This window comes from Theropithecus gelada, chromosome 5 (genome assembly GCF_003255815.1).
Source record: "Theropithecus gelada isolate Dixy chromosome 5, Tgel_1.0, whole genome shotgun sequence".
Lineage (NCBI taxonomy): Eukaryota > Metazoa > Chordata > Mammalia > Primates > Cercopithecidae > Theropithecus > Theropithecus gelada.
Window position 1 is genome coordinate 3,349,652 of NC_037672.1, and position 20,010 is coordinate 3,369,661.

The window sequence follows — 20,010 nt, forward strand, 5'->3', positions numbered from 1 at the left end:
CCCCGCTTCCCTCGCAGTCCCATTCCCACGCTGTCCCGACACGCAGGCCCTCGCCCCGCCCCATGCCCCGCCCCCGACTCACCCCTCCCCAACCCCGCCCCGCCCCCTTTGCCCCGCCTCGCTTTCCGTTCGCCCCGCCCCTCCCGGACCCGCCCCTCCAGCCCCGCCCCTCCTCTGGCCCCGGCTCCGGCCCCGCCCCCGCCTCGACCCCGGGGGGCGGTGGCTACTGAGGCGACCGTTACGCGCGCGGGCGGTGGCGCGGGCCGGAGCGCCTGGAGCGGGAGCGAGCGGCGCGGCCCGGTAGGTGTGCGGGGCCGGGGCGGGGGCCGGGCGCGCCGCCTCCGCTCTTTCTTTCGCCTCCGGGGCGCGCGCCCGCGCCCTCGGCCTCCCGGTCGACCCCGGCCTGCCCTGCTCGGCGCCCGTCCCCTCGGGGTCGCCGCCCGCCCGCCCTGCCTTTTGTTCGCCGGCGCGGCTCAGGCTCCAGGTCCCGGGCCCGGCGCGGCGCGGGGCGGGGCGGGGCGGGGGCGGGCGGCGCGGGGCGCGGGCCTGTGGGGCCTCCTGGCCGGGCGGGTGCGCGGCCTCCTGGGGCCCCGCGCGGTGAGACCTGCCCGGGTCCTTGGCGGGACCCGCGGGGGCGGCGCGGAGCAGAGGGTCCCGCGGGCGAGGAGCGCCTGGGAGCGCCGGGAACGCGGCCCTGACGGCGCTGAGGGGTCCAGGTTCCCTCGTCGGACTCCACGAGCGGCCGCTTTGTTAGGGCAGAGGCTGCCTCCAGAGACCCGAACTCCAGACCCACTGTAGCGATCTGGGCTCGGCTCTGCCGCGGTGCCGCGATTGTGCAGTGTAGACAGAGGGTTCCCAAAGCTGTGAGGTGTAGGCAGAGAGGGGACCCAGAGCTGTGGAGTGGGGACAGAGAAGGGGCCCAGAGTTGTGGAGTGTAGACAGAAAGGGGCCCAGAGCCATGGAGTATAAACAGTGGAGTGAAGACAGATAGGGGGTCCAGAGCTGTGGAGTGTAGACAGAGAGGGGGCCCAGAGCCGTGGAGTGTAGACAGAGAGCGGGCCCAGAGCCATCGAGTGTAGACAGAGTGTCATAGCCGTGCAGACAGAGAAGGGGCCCAGAGCTATAGAATGTGGACTGTGGAGTGTAGACAGATAGGGGGTCCGGAGCCGTTGAGTGTAGACAGTGGAATGTGGGCAGAGAAGGGGCCCATCGCCGTGGAGTGTGGACTGTGGAGTGTAGACAGAGCCGTGGAGTGTGGACAGATAGGGGACCCTGAGCCGTGAAGTGTAGACAGTGGAGTGTGGACAGAGAGGGGGCCCAGAGCTGTGGAGTGTGGATAGAGAGGACCACCTGGCCTCTCACCTGCCTGGTCACTTGTTGGGAATGTGTCCCTGGGCAGGAGACCACCTTCTCTGTGGTTGAGTTTCGTCATTGGACCTGACTTTGGGGCTGCCGCAAGGGCTAAGAGTGGCTTTGTCTGAAGCCTTCAGTGTGGTCCATGCTGTCCTGTCCAGGGCCCTTCTGAGGCCACAGGGACTTGCAGGATGGCCGGCAAGGCCTGCACAGAAGGGGCCCTGGGGGGCCTTCCCAGGCAAGGAAGCACCCCACCATTCACATAAGGAGACTACCAGGGAGGGCGGAGAGGCAGCTTCTGGCAGCAAGGGCCGCCGGGGTGGAGTCCCACGGGCCTTCCAAGGGGCTGAGGCCTGCCCCTAGAGAAGGTGACGTGGGGAGGGCAGAGTGATTGTGAGTAACGGGGAACCAGTTTATATTTCACTTTAGAAAGTAATTGTCACCGTGTGAAGTTTTTCCCCTGAAAAAGCAGGATAAAAAGGTCCATCGTGGCCAGTGCTTTTGGGGACTTGAGATGATGGATATCAGGTGCCCAGGCCCTGCGTGGTACCACAGCTCTGCAGATGGGGAAGGCCATGTTGGCTGAGGGCAGGGGTTCAGCCAAGGGCAGTGGGGTGGCTGAGCCTGCAGGTGGGTGATGGGGCCGCCTGCAGGGCCTTGGGCTGCACAAGTTGGTGCACACCTGTTTGGGTCTTTTTCTTAAAACTGCAAGTCCACCCTTGTCTCCGAGACCTCTTGAGGCTGGAATCGGCCCTCAGATGGGCTTACATTTCTAGCTCTGGAACTGCAGTGATGCAGATGCCTCTGTGACTGGCAGAGCAGAGGGAGGAGCGATAGGGCAGTGGTGACTGGAGGTCTCAGGGAGGTTGACAAAGACAGGGTGGAGGAAAGGCCCCTGGATGTGGGCTGAAGGTGCAGTACTGACCTGTGGAGTGCTCAGGAGAGGGCAGGGGCAGTGTGACCTGAGGGCATGTCATGGGGAGGGTCAGGAGGTGGGAGGGAGGCACTGGATGGGGACTGCAAAGAGGAGGGAATCCACGGTCAAGGGCTGGCTCCCTTTCTGCCCTGTTTAGGATGAGAGTCTCAGGGAAGAAGGGGTGGCCAGGCCGAGGAGACCTGTGGCTCTGGGAGCTGGGACTCAGTGAGGTCCTGGAGGTGGTGAGGGCCCAGAGGTGACAGCTGGGGCCCCAGCCAGCCTGGCTGCTGCTGTGGGAAGGTCTGGGGGTAAAGGAGAGGGAGGTTAGGCTGAGGCTGCTGGAAGTCAGCGCTCCAGGCTGATGGAAGGGGGCTGAGCGGGCTCTGCGGTCCTGGTTGGCAGTGTGCGGATCACATTGTCTTTGGACCTTTATTTTTGTCTGAGATGGGCCAAGCAAAACAATCAGGTTGGGCTGGGTGCGGTGACTTAACGCCTGTAATCCCAGCACTTTGGGAGGCTGAGGCGGGTGGATCACCTGAGGTCAGGAGTTTGAGACCAGCCTGGCCAACATGGTGTAACCCCGTCTCTACTAAAAATACAAAATTATCCGGGTGTGGTGGCATGCGCCTGTAATCCCAGCTACTCGGGAGGCTGAGACAGGAGAATCGCTTGAACCTGGGAGGCGGAGGTTGCAGTGAACTGAGATTACACCATTGCACTCCAGCCTGGATGGCAAGAGCAAAACTCTGTCTCAAAAACAGAAAAACCCCATCTCAAAAACAAAGACAAACCAACAACAACAAAAAACAGGCTGAGGGAATAAACAACTCATTAGTTACGACTTAACACATGCGGGGCTTCAAGCACGCAAAATCCGAAAGCCCAGAGCATTTTACATTTTATTTGAATTTGGTGGAATTCCTGGAAACATTTCCCTTCCCAGCTGTATGAGTTTCCTATTGCTGTGTGACAAAGCACCACTCACTTAGTGGCTGAAAATGGCAAAAGTTTATTCCCCCTAGTTGGGCTGAAACTGTGGTGTCATCGTTGGTTGACCAAGCGCCCTCCTGAGGCACTGGAGGAGAACGTTTGCCCCCCTGGTCAGCTTCTGGGGGCTGGAGGAGGACCGTTCGCCACCCCCGGTCAGCTTCTGGAGTCTGGAGGAGAACCGTTCGCCCCCCCCCCCACCCCGGTCAGCTTCTGGAGACTGGAGAAGAACTGTTCGCCCCCCCGATCAGTTTCTGCGGGTTGAAGAACTGTTTACCCCCTTGGTCAGCTTCTGGGAGCTGGAGGATAACTGTTTGCCACCCCGATCAGTTTCTGGGGGCTGACTTCGTTCCTTGGCTCCCGGCTCCTGCCCTGCTTCCATTGTCCTCCTCTTTATTCTCTCTTTTTAGAGACAGGGTCTCACTTTGTTGCCCAGGTGGAGTGCGGTGGCACAATCATAGCTCACTACAGCCTTGAACTCCTGGATGAAGCCATCCTCCTGCCTCAGCCTCTTGAGTACCTGGGACCCCAGGCATGTGCCACCATGTCCAGCTAATTTGTCTGTTTTTTTTTTTTTTTTTTTTTTTGGTAGAGGTGAGGGTCTCACTGTGTTGCCCAGGCTGATCTTGAACTCTTAGCCTCAAGTGATCCTCCTGCCTTAGCTTCTCAAAGGGTTGGGATTGCAGGCCTGAGCCACCATGCTTAGCCTCTGTCTTCCTCTGCTGTCTTCAAATGTCCGGGATAATCTCCTCCTCCTGGGAGCGTTAGTTTACTCACATCTGCAGATCCATATTGCCGTATAACTTTCACAGTCCCAGGGATTAGGGCCTGGGTATCTTTGGGGATGGCTATTCAGCCTACAGCAGGCTCCTTACTTGTCTTCGAAATGACTTCACTTTTCCCATTGTGTGAGAGGAGCAGCCATCTTGTGCATCTTCCCCGGGATGGGCAGGGTTTGTCTGAGGGAAGGTCCCATGGTTTCACATCCCTGCCCTCGGGGAGAGGCGGGAGCAGTCCTGGAAACAGGTGTCCTGGGAAGGAAGATAAGCCTTGCTCAGGATGCAACCCCAGTCATGAGAGGTGGTGGGAGGTCACTCATGCTGTGCCTTTTTTAGGAGGTGGGGTCATTACCAGTTCCGAACTGGATACTCCACACAGTGCTCCTGCAGTTTAACCTGTGGTTTTTGGGGGCCACCGTTGCAGAAGTTGTCTAGATTCTTCCATGAAGGAGCCTCTTGCCTCGGGCTCTAGACAAGGAACTCTTGTGTTAAAAGTTTCCTTCCTCCATTTTTTTTAAGGTCTGGACTTCAGTGAAGGAGAAAAGAAACATCTAGTTTGTTCTTTCTGTTTTTCTTTTCTTTCTGCTTTTCTGTGGACTTGCTGTCCCCAACTCTGTAATCATGATGATACCCGATACGCGCACACACACACTACTCACGTATCGTTTCCTGCATCTTTGTGTCCCTTAGCAGTGATCTTAGCTGTCCTTCCAGCATGCCTGAAGAAGGGCTGAGTCTGTGGATTGAAGCGTCCAGTCGTAGGCATTATCCTGCCCTGCCTGGCCCCAGCCCCCAGAGGCGGGATCCTAAATGGTCTGTTTTCTCAGGCATTTACTGTTGTTGAAGCTGCTCCTTTAAAGTTTGTTTTAGACATTATTTTTTTTTATTTCTCCCAAAGGCCGAGGGGAGGTTTAGCTCTCCTTTGTCCCATCAGCCTCCCTGTCCCTCTATGTGCCATCATAATCACATCACCGTTTTTGGTGAAATCTATAGTCCTTGCTCTTGTGTGGCTGTAAGCATTGCTCATTATTGAGCCAAGGAGTGCCCTGAGCACAGGTCCTCTCACACAGCCCTGTGGATTCGCATCTTCTAATCACCCACCTATCAAAATGGTTTGTTTTTCATTGCATCCAGGACACTAGCCCCATCCCCACCCCTTTGTGGTTGGGAGCCTTCTCCTTGCTCCTGCTTGCCCTGGTCTCCAGGAGACCTGCTGCGCCACCGTCACCCGCATTTCCCTGTGCTGTCCTCCATCTGTGGGGCTCCCTGTGCACTGGGTCCTGCTCTTCTCTGCCTGCTTGGCTCACTCCTCGTTTTGCTGAAGTCCTACTCTTTTGATACCTAAGAAACATCACATAGGATTTTTTTTTTTTTTGTCCTTGATTTAGAAAACATCTTTATTTTACTCTTTGGTTACCTTTTAACTTAGCTGGGTATAAAATTTTAGACTGACAATGATTTTTTCAGAATTTTGAAAATGGTGCTTCATTGCATTTGGTTTCCGTGCTGTTGAGAAGTCTGATGCCATTCCGATTTCAGTTCTTGTGTGTGATCTCTCCCGCCCCAAGCTCATAGAAGTGGCTCTTTTCCCTCAGTGTTCTAAGAAACCTGATGATGGCATCTGCTTCCATTTATTATGCTGGGCACCCCGTGGGCCCTTTCAGGCTGAGGATAGAAGTTTTTAAATTTCGAAGATAATTTTCTTTCAGTTTTGTTGTTTTCTCTTTCTGGAACTTTTATTTGGAGGTTGGACCTCCTAGGTTGATCCTCTAATTCTCTTTTTTCTCATCAATGTTGATCTCTTTGATGTTTGTTCAATTTTTTTTTTTTTAAGTTGAGATGGAGTCTTACTCTTTTGCCCAGGCTGGAATGCAGTGGTGCAATGATAGCTCACTGCAGTCTCAAACTCCTGGGCTCAAGCAATCCCCCTGCCCCAACCTCCTGAGTAGCTGGGATTACAAGCATGTACCCCCACACCTGGCAATTTTTACTTTTCATTTTATTTTTTTGTAGTCTCATCACGTTGCCCCTTTGCTGTTTTTAAGAAGTCGGTCATTATGGTAGCTGTGTTGCTCTTTTGGGTTATATGGTGATGTGCTTTCAAGCTCCTCTCGGGAATTTTGGCTTCCAGCAGTGTGATTGTGATGTTCTTAGGAGGGTTTGCTTTGCATTTGTCCTGCTCAAGGTTTGTTGAACTTCTTGGATATGTAATTTTTCACCATCTTCAAACTGCTATTAGGTTTGTTTAGTGAATTTTAAAATTTCAGTTCCAGTAGTTTTTTTTTCTAGAATTTTCACTTATTTTCTAGTTTCCATTTCTCTGCTCTGTCATTTGTTTATTGTGATCATGTTGTCATTAAATCTTTGAACACATACTAGCTGCTTTAACGTTCTTCTCTGCTAATTTCAGCACCTGCATTATCTCAGGATCATTTTGTTGGCTTCTTCCGACTATGGGTCACATCTTCCCGTTTCTTTGAACATCTAGTCATGTTTGATGGTGTACTGGACATCGTAGATGATGACTGCAGTGACTTCTTTTTTCTGAAGAGTGTTGATTTTTGTTCTGGAAGTTAATTTGTCTGGACTCAAATGAAAATATCTGCTGCAGTCTCTGCTTGGTGCTGTTGACCTTCTGGCTGCCTCCTTCTGCTGGACTCTGGGGTCTTTGTGTGCGTGGATGGCTCACCACTGGCCAGGACCTAGGCAGAATTTACTAACAGATTTTAGACTGCCTCTTCCCCAGTGACCTCCTTTCTGAGATATGCCCCTCACTGTTCAGCCACCCTGTCCTCCCCAAGCCCTATCTTGGACTCTTCAAGTTGGGAGGATCACGGCTTCTACTGCGCTCTAGCCATTTTTAGAAACATGTTTTACTTGGTGCAGCTCTCTCCTTTCAGGGGACAACTCCCCTCCACTTTCTACCTGCTTTTTGTAGCTCTCCAGGACCTCCCAGAGTTGGTTTTTATATTTTGTGACTGGTTGGAACTTGATTTAGCAGCATGGGAGAATGTAGGAGACTGTCAGTTTACGGAGAGAGCTGCTGGCATGTTGATTAGTAGCCAGGCATCGGTCTTTGGCAGTTTGCTTGTTTTTCACGTCGAGAGTTCAGGTGATCAGGGAGTGAGTACTCCAGCTAAAAGAAAGTTCCTCCCCTAACAACACCTGACTTCTGTATCTTAAGTGTTAGCCTAGAATAGATGCATTTCCTAGATAGGCCAACCAACCTGACTAACCTGGTGGCAGAGAGACTGTGCGTCCTTTATTGCTTTCCTCTGATGCGAGCACCGTAAGGATAGGGCCTGTGGGCTCTTCTTTGACTTTCCAGAGGCCCATGATTCCCGGACCCTTGGACCTGGTGCAGGTGTGCTAGGCTGGGGCTCCTCCAAGCTCACTGAGGGTTGGGGGAAAGACGCAGCCTGGCCTGTGCTGCTGTTCCGCGGTCTTCACCTCACCCCCACAGTCTTTTCTAACTGTGTGCTGCAGTGTGTCTATAAAATAGAGTTCATCATAAGATTGTCGTCAGGTTTAAATAGCGTGATGTGTGGAAAATGGTTAGGAGCAGTGGCTGACACCTGGGAGTCCTGGTCAGCATTAGCGATGGTGCTGTTGGCATCGCTGCAGGTTTGCATTCTGGCTGCTGGGAACAGGCGCTCACCTCGGAGGCACCCAGGCCTTCACTGAGTGCATCTGGGTCTGGCCCCCACTGTGTGCTAGGTTGTGGGAGATGGCAGTGCCGTGGGCTCTGCTGAGCTGGAGTGCAGTGAAGGCACTTTGGGCAGGGTAAGGGGCTGGCTTGTCCCGCCTGCCAGAGCCCTCTGCACCCCAGGGGCCTGGAGTCCAGCCTGGGAGTTAGTAGAGCATTGTGTGGAAGAGGGACAGCTCTGTGGATTCCAGCATTTAGCAGCCAGGTTCCTCCCTGTGAGGCTGGGGCAGTTGGCCCTGGGAGTAGGAGGACTGCCTGGGAGGAGGAGGACTGCCTGGGCCCACCCCTCCTAGGAGTTCCTGTGCCTGCTATCACAAATTATCACCAGCAAGGGGCTAGCCCAGCAGCAGTTGGTCCTGTCACAGTTCTGGAGACCGGAAGCCTGAAGTCAAGGTGTGGCAGAGCTGTGATCCCTCCAAAGGCTCTAGGGGAAGACCCTTCCTGCCTCTCCCAGCTGCTAGGGCTCCCAGCCTTGCTTGGCTTGTGTGTTTGCATCGCTCCAGTCCCTGCCTCTGTCCCCATGTGGCATTCTCTCACGTGGCCTTCTCTGGGTCTGTGTCTCCCTTCTGCCTCCCTCTTTTACAGACACCTGTGATTGCATTTAGGACCCACCTGGGAAATTGGGGATCACTGCCTCGTCTCAGAATCCTTAACATAATCCTTTTCCAAATAGGGTCACAATCACAGCTTCTGGGGATTGGGCCCTGGTATCTTTGGGGCTGCCGTTTGCCCTACTGCACTTACCTAGACCTGGGGTTGGTGAGGAACCACATGAGGAGGTCACAAGGGTACCACGCTTCAGGCCCCAGCAGCCTCCCCAGCTGCCCTCCTGTTACGTGGGGTCTGTCCCGGCTGCCCTCCTCTGTTACACAGGGTCTGTCCCGGCTGCCCTGTGGGCAGGACAGGTGCACAGCTTGTCCTTAACATGCTTGGTGCTGAAGAGGCTCACAGTACTGGGAACGTTGGCATCAATTTTATTGTTGTCTTTCTGAGAGCAGGTAAGATACTAAAAGCAAAAGGACCCCTTCAGGCCTAGTGAACACACAAAACAAACAGTGGTGGAACCCTCTGTGTCTTTTTCCCTTGAATCCTGTAGGGGGGTGACCAGGTATCGGTGAATAGGAGAATCACATGTAGGAGGCTGGAAAAAAGACCCATTTGTTGATGAGAAAAATTGGTTTCAGCCTTTCTGGGTGTTTTGGGCTAAGGAGTGGCCCGCCAGGGACAGGGATGGAGAGTGAGGCTGGGGTCCGAGGCCCAGAGATGGACAGTGAGACTGGAGTCCGGGGCTGTGCATGTCCTTTCCTGTCCTTTACCTGCCACTGTGGGCTTTGTTCAAGGAAGCAGGTATGAGGGAATGAAGGGGTGGGAGGCACAGAGGTGACATGTCCAGGTGGGGTGATGGGGGACCTCCGAGGTGCCAGCAAGGAGGAGGAGGAGACCAACGTGGGCATTGGAACGAGCCAGTTTAAAACACAGCCTCTCTCCAGGGCTAGACTTGCCAGGTACAGTGTTGCCGTGCAGCATTTGGGTCGCTCTCATACTGAGAAGTTGTCATGTATCTAAGATTCACATTTAACTGGGTATCCTGTATTTTTTAATTTTTTTGCTAAATCTGGCAACTCCATTTATAGTCTCACTCTGTGCAGATTTAAAAACCACAAACAGAAGTAAATACCAAGTAGAGATAAAAAGGGAAAGTCAAATACAAATGGAAAGGAAGAATTGAAGAGGTTTGACCTTCAGTGTTCCAAAGATACTGAACTAGTGTTTATTTCTGGAATCAGAAAATTTCATCAGCTGTGGGGCACCGGGATATTCTGGAGGGCTGTGGCCTTCGTGTGTCCTGTTCACTTTTCCCAAAGCCAGGTCATCACCAGGCCGGTGCCCAGAGTGAGCTCGCAGTGCAGGCTCTGCTGGACTGACTGCAGGGTCGAGTTGGCGCCTGTGACGTGGCTTGGGCCCTGTGGGCTTGGGCCCTGGCTCTTGTGGTCTGGGGTGGGTGGGGTTGGGGGCTTGGCTCCTGCTCTTGTCTGAGTGTCTTTGTGGTGTGGTGCTTCTGCAGGATTGGAGTTTCTGGAGTTCACGTTGTGTGGCCTTCAAAACCACAGAGACACAGGCAGGTGGGGCCCGTTGTGCTCAGCCCCTTCCACTCTCTTGTGACTGGTGGGCTCTGCTCCCCTTGCTTACAGAAGTGGGTCCTCCTGCCCCTTGCAGGGGGCCTGTGTGTGCACCCACAGCACCACATCAGAAAGCCCTGGAAGGCTGCGGGGCGACGTCTCTGTACATGAGAAGGGAGGCGACCCAGGAGTGGCACAGCCGGAGTGTGGGGCCCCTGCTCTGTGAGTAGGTTCTCAGAGCCCGGGGGCTGGGGGTGTTGGAGGAGTCAGTGGGGGCTTCAGGTAGGAGGTGGGCTGTGAGCTGAACCTCAGAGTCGTGGAGGGAGGAGAGAGGACCCGTTTCAGGAGAAAGTGATTTTTGCAAATGGTGTCCTCCTGCATGGCCTGGCCCTGCTGTGCACTGTGGCATTGGGCTGTCTAACTGTCTGGGACCCCGCGGCAGCTGGCCCTGGGAGTTCGGGACCATCACTGGTTGCCTGTTCGTAGTTGCCCACCTGGAGCTGCTGCAGAAGCCACGAGACAGTTCTTGAATGAATAAATGAATGAATGAGTGAGCAGGAAAATCATGGGGCTGTGAGGAAGTGGGTCTGACTGAGGGGGATGTTGAGGTTTGGGGAGGGACCTAGTGAGGGAGCCTCAAGAGGCTGGACCCAGTGGGACAGGTGCTTGGGCAGGGATTAGGAAGTGGGGAAGGACAAAGCACTGGCAGCTGTGGGCAGGAGGAGGGTGAGGGCAGGGTGGGCCGGCAAGTGGGGTGCAGCGGGGAGTCCAGCAGGAGGTGTGGCCACCATGCAAGGTGAGCCTTGGTATGGCAACCTAGGCAGGGAGGATGTGGGAGGGCCTCCGCCTGGATGGAGACACGAGTGACAGCTGCAGGGTGCCTGCAGGCTCCCCCAGCCTCACCTCTGTGGCTGTTGCTGGAGGACACTGGAACCAGCAGTGCTGTATTTCAGCATCTGTGCAGATACCCTGTCCCTGGAGGCTCTTTTGCTTCGTGGACTCTGGGTCCTTGGAGGATCCTGCAGAGTTTCCCCTCCTTGGGAGAAGCTCCCTCCTCTTCCTCAGCAACTTGAGCTTGCCCTGGTAGTGGGGGGAACAGGAGGCAGGAGGAACAGAGGCAACTTGTCTCCCTGGTTGGCTGACTTCCTCCCACCCCACAGACCTGCCCCTGCTGTGTTCTCTAAAGTAAAATGGAGCTAAGAAGCTAAAGCCAGTGTTCACACTTTATGTTATTAGTATTAGTATGATGTTAGCACAGCTCTTTCTTCAATTGTATATGACTGTCTGAATGCTACTTCCTTTTACTGTTGCTGGACTGTAATAGTGTATATCTTTTTCTCAAGTGTTCAAAGAAACGAAGCATTCTGAAAGTTGCCAGTCTTTAATTTCTTCTTCACCTCTCATTTCTTTCCCCTAATCATTCATATTTGCAGTACTTCCAAATTTTAAAAACTGCATTGTTTTTTGAGTGAATTCTTTTCTAAGCACCGAATCGCTGTGTTGCTGCCTAGCAATGTGCGGGATCTTTCTGAGGTTGACTCCGGAAGAGAAAGAAAGCGCATTTGCTCCATGAGCCCGGAATTAAGGCATTTAATGTGTGTGTCCCTGATGCTCAGCCTCTTGGTTTCTTTGGATTTGAAATGTTAAAACCTCAAGAACTGACATTTATAAAAGACCCACGCAAAACTATGCATAATGACAAAATGCTGACCTGGGACATTTTATGTATTGTACTCTTCAGTTCAGCCGAATATATTATTCAAAAACTGCATGTTTCTTCAAAAACTACTCATAATGTTGGTGGCTACTGCCCTGGTGCCTAAACATAGATTATTAATATTCAGATTCAGGAGACTAAAGCTACCCAGGAGCTGAGCCAGACTCCCTGAGAACCGGATAACTAGTTTTTGTTAGCGGAAGTGTGTGCTTCCAGGGAGGCCGCTTTCTCCCAGACGTGTGCTGGTGGAGAGGGAGGCAGCCGGGGCCACACTGGAGAGCCCGGACTGCAGTCAGCCAGCCTGGCTTTGAATCCTAACTGCCTCCAGTCGTGGTGCCGGAGCCTCGGTTTTGTCATTTATAAAATGGGATAATTAGACTTTGCTTGTGAGATTATGATCAGTTCGGCTTCTTTTTAGCCACTTTTCCCCATTCTGTAGTGTTTGTCTCCGGTGTATCCGGCGTGATTTCCTTAATCACCTCCTCACAGAGTAGATTTCAGAGACCATTTTTGAAACCACCTGCTATACATTGCCACCTCGAAGTAAGTACAGCGCCATTTTGTGCTTATAGCAGGAACGGCAGCAAGTCAAACGACCCTGGAGCTATTTTGCATCACGTGGCACGTTGGTTTGCTGCCGCTGTGCAGCACTCTCTGTCTGTAGCTGCAAGGCTTCTGGGGTCAGGAGTCCTGGTGACGCTCACGCAGGGCTGTGATCAAGGCGTCGGCCAGGGCTGCGTGGTGAGGATTCACTTCCATGCACACTTGTGTGGCTGCCGGCAGCCTCAGAAGATCCACTTCCAGGGTTGGTAATATCGCTGTTGGAAGACTTCACGTCCTCGCTGGCTGTTGGCCAGAGACATCCGTTCCTTGTCATGTGGGCAGCTTCTTTGGGCAGCTCACAGCTGGGCAGTGAGTTCCCTGAGAGCGAGTGAGGGAGAGCATGAGCGAGATGAAAGCCATGGTCTTTTGGTAACCTCATCTTGGAAGTGACACCCATCTCTTTTGCACATTCTGTTTGTTAGAAGCGAGTTGCTAGGTCCAGCCCACAACCCAGGGGAGGGACTGCAGGGGCAGGATGACCAGGAGGTGGTGTCATGGGGGCCATCTCAGAGGCCACCTGTCACCATGCACCTGCTGGTCCCAGAGATTCATGTCCCTCCCACATACAAGATACATTCCCCACAAGATCCTTTTGTGACAGCATCTGCTCAGAGCCCCGCGTCATCCTCGAAACTGGCTCTAGGTGGGCTGAGGTGCAGCTCCTGGGGTGCACGGTACCCCGGTCTGTTGACCTGAACTAGAGAGACACGCTGTCAGCTCATCCACCCACTGCCACGGTGCCATCATGGCAAGCACCACAGGCCAGACCTGCCTGTTCAGAATGAGGGAAAATGGAGGCAGAAAGGAGCCTCAGGCATGCCTCACTTCTGAGACCCAGCTTGGCAGATAGGGCAGTTCCTTGTTCAGGTGTCACGATTGGGGATTGTTAACTGTCCCTCTGCCCTCAGAGGCTTTGAGTCCTCTCTCTGACTCATGCTTCCCTTTGTCTGAGACACAGCACCTGCTTGCAGTTGAGTGGTTTCCTCAGCCTGCTTCCTGCCAGTAGGATTTTGGGGTTCAGCACCCACTTTTTATTTTGTACTAACTCTGACCCTTGTAGTTCAAGCTGGCAGTGATAGTTCTAAGTTTATGGGCCTCCTGGGAGTCTCACTGGTGTCCCTTCCATCAGGCATGAGCCATACCTGGTATCCCTCTGAGATGAGCCCTGCTCTGCCTCGGGGTCCTGAAGGGTGAGGAGTCATGGCCATAAGCTTCTTGGGGCCTGGTTGCTCCATGAGAGTCTGGGAGGCCCACCCTTCATCTCTTTACAGGGGCTCCAGCCGTCTTGCTGTACCTCAGCACACAGCACCTTTCTGATGTCACATGCACAGCAGGCTTGCCTTGGACAGAAGCGGAAGGAGGAACTGGCTGACTGGAGCATTGGGGGCCATGGGGCAGTGGGCTGCTCAGAGGAGAGTCGGTGGCAGGAGGTGCAATGACGATGACATGAGTTTAGGGGAGGGTATGGAGACGAGGAGACGCATGCAGGCGTCACTCCACCATGGGGAGTGTGAGTGTGGGGACAAAGGCTGACTTGGGAAGTCCCACTCGCTAAGCGGCACAGCCTTTCCACCCCTGTGTCATCTAGATTTCTTTAGCATAACTGGAGTTGAATGTTTCGGCTCCTGTCCTGCCTTGTTGTAGACACATGGCACCCTCTGTTCCTCAGTCAGGCACTGGCCTTGATGACGTTTCCTTCCTTAAACACAAATAGCTGTCGGTCTGCTCCAGCACCGAAGCCTCAGGGTCACTGCACGGGTGTCTGGGGAGGCAGTAACTGGTGCAGGGGACTGAGCAGGCAGCAGGGAGTGGTCCCGGGCGTCTGAGCCCACCCTCTGTGGCACTCTGCTTCTGTTTGGGTGGGGAATGTCCTGGGGGACGCTGGTGGGTGGGAACCACACAGCTCTTGCCTTATGAACCCGGCAAGTAGCAACAGCCCTCGCTGGAGGAGCTGGGTTGGGCTGGGTAGAGGGGTGATGGGGTGATGGGGTGGTGGGGCTTGGGGTCAGGGAGTGACGGTGGATTCCAGGTGCTTTTTTGGAGGCTTCTTTCTAGCCCCTCACCGTAGGCAACTAAGAAATGTGCCGGGGTGAGTTTTCATCAGTTTCCGATGTTTGGTTTCTCTCATCACGTCGCTCTCTTTTCTGAGTTGGTGCTGACCAAGCTCTTACTGACGGATGCGGGGTTTGGGGTGAGCCCATCATTCACACCTCTTAACTGCCTTTCCCCACCAGCTTAGGAGCTTTATGGAACGACACGCTCCAGCTGCTTTTCTGTCCTGGGATATGGCCTTTGCCGATGCGTCTTGCTCTTAGGCAGACTGTCTTGGACGTGGGCCCGTGCACCGCTGGGGACAGGCCACACTGCGGAGCGTGTGCACACGGCGTGAGGTCCGTCTCCAGCGAGACAGCCTGGGGTGGGATTGCCGTGGGTCTGAAGAGAGAAGGCCAGGTGGATTTTTGTAAAACTAGCAATTAGGTATTTTATTCATGATTACGATGGCTTTCATGTAAAACCTCATCAACCCTTTTACTTTTACTTTTTTAGTACAAAAGTAATATTTGTTATTTTTAGAAAATGTATAAAACATGCATAGAAATAATTACATTCAGATACTTAGAGAAAGTTAAGAATGTTTCAGCCAAATAGGTTCTTGGCACCCTTCCTTCCTTCCCTGACTCGGCAGGCGTGGATCGCGCACCTGCCCCGGGCCATGGGTGTGCCAACCCCGAGGCCTCGCGGCCTCTGCTCGTGCCTAGAACTGTGCCTAGCATGGAGAGGGCACTCCCCACTGTGGAATGTGTGGACGGACAGCAGTCTGTTTCCTTGTGTTCGCAGAACTCTTTTAAGTGCCCTGGTATTTGGGCAGGAGATGTGAAATTCTACACTCAGAAGGTTCTGCCTGACAAACAGTCTTTTTAAAAAGCGTCCTTCTTTCTTCCCAAAGTTCCAAAAAGTCTTTTAGAGACAGCAGGGGATATTTTCCTTACCTGGTGTATTTGGGCTCCAGCCGGACTCACCAGGATGTCTGGGGGCGCCCGGGCAGAGGAAACGTGCAGAGGCTTAGGAAGCATGGTTGGTGTTTGTGGGATTCTTGGGGTGGTGCCTTGGTGAACTGCCCCAGGACCATGTGGTCAGGTGTGCGGGCAGCTCTGGGCCCAGGGGCTGTGTGCACGGAGCACCTGTCCGTCTGGTGCTGCTAGGGCGCTGGCCCTAAGCTGGTTGGGGAATTGCAGGTCTGCGTCTGCTGTGTTCCTCCCAGTGCCTGCAGCACCCCAATTTTTGGCCAGACAGGGCCGGTGCACTTCTGGAGGTGAACAGAAAGAAACGTGACGATCTCTACAGCCGGCGTTAGTAAGAGGCTGTGTCCTCGATGAGAGAGATTCTGTTCGCTGTCACAGGACTTGGGGCAGATTCAGATGTGAAGCATGTTAGCTCAGCACTCCCCTTGCTGCAGGCGGGCCATGGCACTGAAATGGTGAGGCACCCTCCCCATTTGCAGACTGTAAGTCTTAGAGCAGGGCTAGCGATTCGTACTTATTTCCACGGGCGGCCGGGGTGCGAGGTGCGTGGGGAGAACAGCTGGTCCGTGGCGCTGCGTGCTCTGGGTGGCCTGTGCAGCCCTGTGATGGTCTCCCCAGGCCACCACCTGGCTGCCTAAGGCCCATGCACCTGCAGGCTCTGTGTTCTTAGGTGTCTGGCGGCAGATTCTCATGCCTTTGTGTGAGACTTGTCTTTTTCTTCTGAAAGTTTTGTGGGACTTTTTTCATCTCCCTGCTCAGGGCTTGGTGGGCCCTTTGCATTCGAAGATTCTTGTCTGCCTTGAGCTCTGGGAAGCGGCTGGCGCTGTTCAGGGCTGGGAGCCACTCTCTCAGGATTGTGCTGTCATCTGTTTGTGTCCTGGGTTACCTGTCCCCTCCCAGGCCCTTTGTTGAAGGCCGAGAGGTCTTCCTGGAAGGGACTATTTTCCTTATGTTACAGCCTGAGCCTGCGCAGAGTCCCGCACGCAGTTGGTACCCGAAACACTGCTGAATGGCAGGTGTCTGTTGCGGGGAACTGTGTAGGGGAGGAGCTGGGACCTGGGAATGGCAGGTGTCCTCTGAGGGGAACCAAGTGGGAGAGGAGCTGGGGCCTGGGAGGCTAAGGCAAGGGCTGTCTCCAGTCCACCCTGCACCCCAAGAAGGGAAGTGTGGAAAGGTATTGACTGGTGGCTCAGTAAAATGGCCTGGAAGTGGCCTTCGTGATTCCAGAATCTGCTCACTCCCTTTGGCACCATGTCCTGCCGTGTCCAGGGTGGGCAGGTCCAGTCTGGTCTGGGTCCGGGGATGGTCTGGGAAGAGTGACCACTCACCTCTTGGAGGGCCCCTCAGGTGAGTGGTGGAGGTGGCTGGATGCAGGGATGGCCAGTGCGGGTCTGCATGGGTGTGTCTTGGAGGGCAGGGATCAGATCGTCTGGTGTGTGTGTCCCTGATGTGGTGGGAGAGGGGGTGCTGGGTGGGTGTTCGGCACCTGTGGGCACTGTGAGGTGGTAGTGGGGGGAGGCTGCTGGGACATGATGACTCTGGGAGGGTGTGAGGTGGGCAGACGCCTGTGGGGGCAGGTCCCAGGTGGAGAAGGTGGCGTGGTGTCTTGCTGTCTCAGGCCCTTCCTCTATGAATCCATGTAAGTGTGGGTAAGCCAAGAATAGCCCGGGTTCAAATCCACCTTTGCTGTTAATTGGCTGTGTGCTGGTAGACAAGTTACGTAGCTTCTCTGTGCCCCCACTCCCTCATCTACCTGTGAGAATTGTAACAGAGCCTTCCTCAGAGCAGTGGTGTTTAGGATGACATGCGCTGCATGGCAAGTCCTGGCAGTGGGGGCCGCCATTGCAGCCTGTGGGGTCACCCTGGAGGCTGTGATAGTCGATGTTGTGCTGTTCTTGTCCCTTGCTCTCCTCTTCTCCTCGGTGCACCCAGACTCTCTGCCCTTGGAGGATGGCTTCTCTCTCGCCTCGCCCTGTGTGCATGGTCATTACAGCTAGGTGCTGGCTTGGTCTTTCCGGCCCTGCCTCGCTTGGGGCCTGCTGCACCGTGGCTCAGGGCTAGGACCCCTCTCTGTACTTGCATGTCTAGGGTGCTGCCCAGCATGAGTGGAGGAGTTTATCAGAACAGGACCTTTCACAGGAGGTTTTAACTTTGGAAGGGAATAGAAAAGTGTCATGGCAGCAATATTTATTTCTAGATCACCCTGAGTTTGTTTCCTTTGTTTTGTTTTATTGTCCTCTTTACACCCTGAGTTTTTAATGATGAGTGAGTGAAGGAGTGACAGTGCGGGTCGAGCATTCCTTTCCAGATGCTCCAGAATTGGAAACCTTTTGACACGGATGTGATGCCCCAGGCATTGCTGAGCTGGTGACACCTTTGCTTTCTAATGGCTTGATGGACACAAACCTTGTTTCATACACAACATTATCAAAAATACTGCACAAAATTACCCTCAGGCTGTGTGTATAAGGTGTATATGAAACATACATGAATTTCCTGTTCAGAGCTGGGTCCTATCCCAACATATCTCATTACGTATATACAGATGTTCCAAAATCAGAAAAAATCCGCAGCACTTCTGGTCCCAAAAATCTCTTCTAAGGGACACTCAGCCTGTGTGGTGTGGTCGGTGACTCCTGATGGGAGGCGGCAGTGTTGTGCGGCGAGTGGGGACCTTCATATCACATCCCATCTGTGCCTTGGGGCTTGGATGAATTGCTTCTGGCTGGACCTTCTTCCCTTTTCCACACAACGAAGAGGCTGGGTTAGATGATCTCCAGTCAGGGTGTTTCAGAGTTAGCTGGAAGCTGTGTGTGTGTGTGTTGGGTGGGGGTAGTTGGAGCTTCCTGGCCTTGCCCCAGACTTACTAAGTGAGAGTCTCTGGGAGGTGCAGGGGCCTGGGAGCGGACGTTCTTACTGGTAGCCCCGATGCTGTAATGCAAGTTCAGCTGGAATCCAGTGCCCTGTGGTCTTCTGGATTTCACTGTCTGTTCTGCTAGCTTTACTATTAATTGATACAGTTTAAGGAAAAATTAAACTATAAGCTGAACATATGTGATTATTTTGGGAGGCCAAGGCAGGAGGATTGCTGGAGGTCAGAAGTTTGAGACTAGTCTGGGCAACAGAGTGAGATCTCGTCTACAGAAAAATTAAAACGTTAGCCAAGGTTCACCGGGTGTCTTCCCCTCGGCCCCTTCGCCCACGTGGTGAACACTGTGGACCTGCGAGGGTGTGAGGGTTGCGTTCCTGCATTCTGGACTCTTTCCCCACTGCTGAGAAGCAGCCATGTGAAATATGAGTTGGCAAGGAAGATCAGCATGTAGGCTTAGACCCAGACGGTATCTGCAGCCTCCTGAGCTACCTGGGCCTGGGCTTGAGCCCAGCAGTGAACAGCCTCAGTAAGAGGGACCCTGAAGGTCGGGTCCTGCACCTGGCCGGGAGAGAGGAAGATCACAGTGCCGCTGAAATTCTTGTGCTGGACTAGGAAGCTGATCTCTGGGAGCTGTCTCAAAGACTGGGATGAATGTGGAAATGGTCCTGATGTCCAGGGGATGTTTCTGCCAAAATCAGTGCAATGTAAATTGCCAGAAGGAGGTGAAGGGCAACCACAGGTTTCAACAAAGACAAGCTGAACCAATGCAAACTGGTTTTATATTAGATACGTGACTTAAAATATCTCAATATAGTTTTACAGTTTTCTCCAAAAAAAAAATTAGCTGAGTATGGGGGTGTGCTCGCTATGGCTAGAGCCCAGGAGTGAGTTTGAGGCTGCACTGAGCAATGACTGTGCCACTGCTCTCCAGCCTGGGCAATGGAGTGAGACCCTGTCTCTAAAAAATAAAAACAAATGTGATTATAGATAATAAGATATTACTTATATGAATTACAAACCATTTCTTTTTAATAAGCAGAGGCACATGACAGTAAGAGTCTAGTAGAAAAATTGAGTGGACTGCACAGAAGACTTATCCATCATTATGTCACACAGTGTGAGGTGGATGGTGTAAATGAACTGGGAAGTCATGTCTGTCGTTGAGGCAGTGTCTATTCCTGTTTGAGGAGAAAGCCAAGAGCTGTTCTGTTCCTCGAGGAAGCCATCAAGGCTTCATGTCCTGCTGTCCTGGGGCCGTTCACAGTGATAGCTGGCATTTGCTGTAACGGGAACAACAGCACCTTTGTTGTGTGACGTCTACCATGAGCCAGATGCTTTTCCGAGTGTGCTTTAGTGAGACCGTTTCACGCATGTCCTGCTTTCCCTCTCGCCTCACCTGTGATAAAGTGATTCCCCCTTGTATTTGTTTCCTGGGGTTGCTGAAAGAAATTACCACAAACTGGGGGGCTTAAGACAACACACATTAATTCTCCTGCATTTTCAGGGGCCTCATGTCTGCAGTCACTGTGACCTGGCTGATGGCAGATGTGGCAGAGCTGGTTCCTCTGGCAGCTTTAAGTCTGCTTCCTTCACCTTTGCAGCTTCTGGAGGCGACCGCCTGCCCGTCTGCCTGGGCTCGAGACCCGTCCTTGAATTCCTGCGGTCTCTGCTTCCTTCCCCGCATGGCCATCCCCTCTGGCTCTGACCCCAGGCTCACACGGGCGCACCTGACACTCTCCCCATCTCCAGAGCCTTCACGAGGTCATGTGGATAGGAGGAGCCATCCAGAAGCTTGGGAGTGAAGACGTGGGTGTATCGGGCCATCAGCCAGCCTGTCACACCTCTTAAGGAGATCCAATGAGAAGATCCCCAAGGATGTTTCTTGGCCAACTTTTACATTTATTTATTTATTTTTTAATGATGAACATTAGTTA

At 53.5% G+C, this 20,010-nt stretch overlaps 1 protein-coding gene across 1 annotated transcript in view; it reads left to right on the forward strand.

Moving 5' to 3' along the window:
* The first annotated feature begins 211 nt into the window (after positions 1–211).
* Positions 212–20,010, forward strand: part of RGS12 (regulator of G protein signaling 12) — a 150,872-nt gene continuing 131,073 nt past the window's right edge. The window contains exon 1 of the mRNA XM_025386157.1: positions 212–300. The gene's annotated coding sequence lies outside the window, so the exon portion shown is untranslated. The remainder of the gene's footprint in view (positions 301–20,010) is intronic.